Genomic DNA, 6,472 nt, shown 5'->3' with positions numbered 1-6,472 from the left:
CTCTCGCGCTGAACTCTCTCTATCTTTATCAATCTCCCTGAATTTTATCTTTCACTCGCCACCATTATCAATCTCTGCTAAGTAAATAGGGATTTGCTTTTCTAATTAGGATTCAATTGAATTGGGGATTGAGGCTTCGGTGCTTCAATTAGGTTTTTGAAATTTTAATTATTTATCTAGTCGCTCTCTATCTCTTTGATTTCAGGTGCTTGAATTTGGGTTTGCATTTGAAGGCTTTATTTATGGTACTTTTTAGTTAGGGCTTTGTTTTATTTGGGTTTTGTGTGCGCAGTTGTGTGTTTAGTCTCTCTCTCTCTCCCTCTATCTCCCTGTGTCTCTGTCCCTATCTCTCTCTTTCTCTCTCTCTTTCTCTCTCTCTCTATGTCTCTCTTTCTCTCTATCTATGTACTGCATTAGTAGATTGATACACTAAATTAAATTCAATCTTTTATCTTATTATCTTTGATTTAAGTACTTTATCTGTTTGTGGATGTGATTCATGTTGTTTATAATTCAGTTTCGTTTGAGTTGAATTCCTTTGTTTACCTTTGTTTGTTTTTTGTTGTCTCTAATTTTATGGGGTTTCAAATCACTCCCTTATAACTGCATTCTTGTGATAAAAATGTTTTTGTTGGTTCTCATTTTCTTGGGTTCCAAATCACTCCCTATAACTAACTGTATTCTTGTACTTTCGAAACCTGTATAGACGTAATTCAGGAGAAAAAATAAGCATGGTTTCTCTTGATTTTCTGCTATCAAATTACAAACATTAGTTGTCATGCCTGTTATGCTGAATTGCTTGATTTATACTTTTTTGCTGCATTTTTATGTGGTACACTAGCCTCATGTTTTTCATATTGTTGTTGTGGTCATGTAGACAACGAAAATTTGGACGGCTTTTTAGGAGACTGTTGTGTTTTATGCTTAATTCTAAGTCTTTTTCTTCAATACCTTTTGTAAAATATCTGGTAAGCTATACATTAATTCATTCAAAGAGGTCTCTTCTTCCTGTTGGAGAGAAAATCCAAAATATAGCTGTATTTCCTCTTTTGCACAATGCATATTTGCTCGGACACTTGAACACTTTGAAATAGGTCTCTTATGCCTATTGGTCTCTTTCATGTCTAGAGGAGGCAGCCATGGGTGGATCCAAAAACTGTTAAGGTTCTAGTATTATTATTTATTTTTGCAGAACAAAGCAACACATAAAGCATGATACTCATCCAAAAGCTTTGATGCTTCTTCCAGAAACACATAGATGCAAAATTAAATTCACTACTTGGTGAAAGGACTGCTTCAGATTGTGAGACCATTAAAGAAAAGCCATCGAAAGTGGAGGTGAACATATTTTTTTCATTCGAAGTGTTATAAAATATCTGCAAGGGTCTCTTACTTTCATTTTATTCGGGAGAAAAATTATGTTGAGCATGCTCCCTTGCCAAAACGAAAGGAAGAAGAACTCAATCCATTCTTAATTTTTCCTTCGCCGGAAGAAAAGTACAAGGTACTCAAATGCTTTATCACCACCTGAACTTCAGTTGGTCATATGCTCTATTGTTCTATTTAAATAATGTAAGCTTAAGATAATGAAAAGTAATATTTCACAAGACAATAGTTTGACTAGTTGAGCTGCACTAGTGCAGTCTGCTGCAAATATATTAATCTAATATGGGCTGGTTATTTGTCTTTTGCATTTAAAATGTTGTGTTTAGTATTACTCTTTGCGAGATGTCTTTCCATATAGTCTGATCTTACCAACAATATTTTTCTATTTGCAATTGTATATTTAGATATGTGAAAATCTCTGTATTATAAAAACAACTATAGATATTGATCGACTACATATAGTATGATGTTGGAAATGTTACTATTTCTCCTTTTACTGTTAGGTGCATACTGAAGTTGTTTCGAGTGATGAGACTGTGCTCAGAGCTTGTAATTCAAAGGAAGTACTTAATAAGCATTTAGAAGTATTTAGAACCAACTAATAAAAGACTCCAGAATTTGACATCAACTTTAAGTAACTTGTCTGGTGCTCAAGGAGAATGTATGTATGCTAGTGTATACAAAGTTCACTGAATAACTCAATGTAGCGAGATTTTTCACAATTTCTCTTTACTAATACGGTGAGATTGGAAATGGAGTTTTAGATTCATTCTTTATGCCTATCAAAAACAGGTTTTTCAAATATAGTATCACAATCTTCTCCACAAAAAAGTTGTCATTCGCTGATTTGTTAAGAGATGTCTTTCTGTTTCCTTTCTAGTTGTTGTGGCATGTGGCTATGGTTGATATGATACAACAATCATTGCATCTTCATCAAACTTTAACAGTATAAGACATGGCAGTACTTAAATAAATAGAACCTCTTAATTTGTAGAATACCAGGTTAAAACGTTTTTACAATCTAAAATTCTCATATAAATTTTAAAAGTTTGACATACCCTCTAGATTCTGGAATGTGGTCGGTGTGATTTACTTGTTAGTTGGTGTGGTGGAAATGCTTTATATTGAAAAAAATTATTATTTATAATTTCATGCAGGCTTCAGAAGATGCAAAAAAGGGAGTCAACCACGAAAGATCTTTTGTTTGTCCTGAAACTGAGAGTGCTAGAACAGTAGTTTAGAGGATCGGAGAGTCCATCGATGAACAGGAAAGAATCTTGCAAACTTCCGGGAACCAGGTACCTGTTAAGCGGTTGAGATGTTCACCTAGTAGAATGGCTTTACTATTATTTCCATGACCGGAATTTATATAAAAAATTTTATGTTAAAACGCTAAATAAACCCGAGGACATTATTGTAGAATTTTTTTATTATATTATCTCCAACTTGTACAATTTTATTACCATTCTTGAATCCTAAATTCCTGAAATGGGATCAGCTACAGAGTCAAAATTTCATGTTTTAGTTGTTGATGACAACATCATTCTTAGAAAGCTTATTGAAAGGCTTCTCAAAACCTCATCTTTCCAAGGTACTTTACATTGGAATTCTTATTACTACCAAGTTAAATAGAAAAGATTAGATTTTTATTATTAGTTTAGATTTTTTGGTTCTGATTGTTTTTTATAGCAGTTACAATTGTTCTGATTGTTTTTTATGGCAGTTACAACAGTTGATTTTGGTAGTAAAGCTTTAGAATTTCTTGGATTACATGAAGATGATGAACAAATCAGTCCCAACAAAGCATTTACATCTCTAATAAATCAACAGGTACTCATTTTATTTATTTAAAGCTACAACTGCAAAAGGGTCGAGTTATATGCACTTCTGGATTGTTAAAACTTGGTCTTCTTGATTTCAGGAAATGGCAGTGAATCATATTATAACAGACTATTGTATGCCTGGAATGACATGCTATGATCTGCTCAAGAAAATAAAAGAGTCATCTTTTAGAGACATACCAGTAGTGATTATAGTTAGTTTGGATGTTTAATTTGGTTGTATATTTGGATATTTAATGTTTGGGTTGGATGCATTATTTTGCAGTTATGAAATTGTATAATTGGGATTCTTCAGTTTAGAGAATAAGCATTTCAATTTGTTTGTGCTAAAGTGTTACAATAGCCTCCTAAACTATTACCATATTATGTTTAAAATGTTTTATTAGGCTAGTTATAATGTTACAACAGCTTCTCAAAGTGTTACATTAGGTTCTATGGGCCCACTTGCCACGTCATCAAGACAACTCAGTACTGTGGGCCCCATACTTGCCATACCAGCTAGTGGGTCCCACCGTGGGGCCCACTTTCTTAAAAACATTTTAAAACTCTAAGGTAATATAAAAAACAAGTTACGCAACTGATCTCTCTTTCTGTTGCATTAGCAAGCTAAGGCAACATATAAACAAGTTAAAACACGATGTTGCCTTAGGCACCAAAGATGTTACCTTAGACCCCTAAGGGAACATGGAAAAACCTATCTTTAAGAAAATGTTACCTGAGCTTAAAAGTGGGGCAAGAGCAACATATTTACCCCCTAATACAACTTTTTTTTGGTGTTACAGTAGGCATTTTATGGTGTAGTGGACATTAAGTTCAAATAAACAATTTCGAAAGTGCAGTTTTTGTGGGGCGAGGGAAGAAGGTCATGATAGATGAAATTGTCCCTCCAGATTATTAGGAAAAAAGGGAAAAAATGATTGTAATTTCTTATCATGTACTTTGAAATATTAATGAATTTTAATTAAATATTTTCAATGTTGTTAATGTTAGTACTTGTTGGCATTATTAATAATCCCAAAATAAGAAGTGACTCCAAAAAAAAAATTTGAAAAAAAGTTATTTTTGAAGATTTTTTTTTTCAAAGTTGGGCAGAAAGTTTTTTGTAAAACAGAAAAAGTATTATATAAATAATAAATCATTTTCAAGTGCAGTGACCAATCTGCAAAATTCTGTTAGCGCTGCAATGTTTCATTGCGGTACCCACAACGTTTTATTGCGGGGGTAAACAGAATTTTGCAGGATTTTGCAGATTGGTCACTGCACTTGCAAATGATTTATTTTTTATATAATACTGTTTCTATTTTACAGAAAACTTTCTGCCCAACTTTGAAAAAAAAAATCTTCAAAAATAACTTTTTTTCAAATTTTTTTTGGAGTCACTTCTTTTTTGGGATTATTAATAATACCAACAAGTACTAACATTAATAACATTGAAAATATTTAATTAAAATTCATTAATATTTCAAAGTACATATTCCAATAATGCTAAAAAAAATAAACCGAATTACTCATAGTTTTTATTATATATTTTCTAGATTTGGACAGTTTTTTTGAAAAAAATTGGGCATTACCTCTTTATTTTTAAGTTAAACTTAACCTGTAAAATAAAAAAATCGACATGACCTATTTGTTTTTAAGCCAACCAAAAACCTGTAAAATTTCAAACTAAACCAAACTAAACTTAAAAATGAATGGCCTTGACATGCCAACTAAAAACAAACCAAACCAAACTAAACTTAAAAATAAATGGCTTTGACATGCCAACTAAAACCAAAACCAAACTAAAATAAATACATCTAACCAACCAAAATAAATACATCAAATCTGAATAAAATACACCCGAGCAAAATATGTACAACTAACTAAAGTGACTATAAGTCACTAATCAAATAACAAACTAGTGTCCCGCCTCTCTTTGTAGAATGCCCCACTCAGAGTGTCTAGTAACCCCTTTTGATAACTCGTACGCCATCCGATAGCGAAAAGTTTGTACATCAACTTTAGCGTTCCACACAGCTGATGGCAAAGAGAACCCGTTACCATAATGATATAGTTACCATAATATAATACTGGAAGGGGTGAGTGATGTTCCCTGGTGTGTCTTTGTCGTTCCTAATAGGATCAATGTTTAGCACTCTCATTTTGTTGAGATTAACAACAAACAAGAACCAATGAGAGTTATCACACGTGGGGAAAAATGCAAAGTCACAAAAATGAAGAGGCAAGCTGCCCCCTTGTCAGCATAATCTCTAAAGAACTTCTCCATTGACTTATTGGCATCACCTTTTAGGGTACTTGGAGAAGCCTATGATTATAAGTCAAAAAATAGGTTAACATTTATACAACAGAATTGATAAATGTTTATAGAAAAGCAGGTAGGAGCATTGGTATTTGTTTATAGAGTACCATCAAGTTAGGATAATGCTCAAGTGTCATCGCCATGAAAAAGCAAGGAGCAATGAAATACCACCTGGGCTTGAAACTTTTAGTTCTGGGAATTTTTTCCCATTTTTCCCAGAGTTTATCCTCTCTAAGTCTCAAGAGCTCACCATAGGCATTGAGAACATCATCCTCCACCCAATACTCTGGTCGCAAAGTTTTTACTTGGCTATGTGTAAGAGGATAAGTAATGCCCCGCTCACTGTGATCATGCCAAATGTAATCAACCTCTAAACTCCAGAAATACCGATACAACCACCTCACTTTCCGATTTTTTTAGTGGCTTTGTCATATCACCACGCCACTCGGGACCACCTCGTTTCGCCGCATCCTCCGCCAAATCTTCAACTGAGTCCATCTACAAAATAAACAAAAACACAATTAGCATATTTGGAGCTAGTTAATCTAATGCCATTTACTTTAAAAAAGAGTTAAGAGTTATTACATCAAACATGTCCCGTAGCTCACTAGGAACAGAAGACTCGCCCATGCCCAAATGTACGAATGGAGTGACAAGGGGGGAAGAGGTCTCTAAAGATTCTGGAGTAATAGGCATCTGCAATTAAATAATAAATTAAGTACATATTCAACACTTAGTTTAATCCATTTATAACTAGTTGTAGGGAATTATATGATAATTCACGGGAAATGAACCTAAATAAGTCATTATTTTCATTATTAGTCCATTTTAAAACTAGTTGTATGAAATTGATGATATTTCACGAGAAATTAACCGAAAAATGTCATTTCACTTTTAATCAATTTATAACTAGTTGTAGGGAATTAATCCATTTTAATCCCATTTA

General features: G+C 33.2%; 1 long non-coding RNA gene across 1 annotated transcript; it reads left to right on the top strand.

The window, feature by feature from the left end:
* Positions 1 to 255: 255 nt before the first annotated feature.
* On the top strand, positions 256 to 3,443 carry LOC141661520 (uncharacterized). The gene is made up of 5 exons (XR_012549990.1): positions 256 to 1,164; positions 1,249 to 1,504; positions 2,544 to 2,684; positions 3,110 to 3,216; positions 3,308 to 3,443. It is a non-coding gene; the product is annotated as an uncharacterized LOC141661520 (long non-coding RNA).
* The last annotated feature ends 3,029 nt before the right edge of the window (positions 3,444 to 6,472 follow it).

Source organism: Apium graveolens, chromosome 5 (assembly GCF_009905375.1).
Source record: "Apium graveolens cultivar Ventura chromosome 5, ASM990537v1, whole genome shotgun sequence".
Classification (NCBI taxonomy): domain Eukaryota; kingdom Viridiplantae; phylum Streptophyta; class Magnoliopsida; order Apiales; family Apiaceae; genus Apium; species Apium graveolens.
This window is presented reverse-complemented; position numbering and strand designations above follow the sequence as displayed.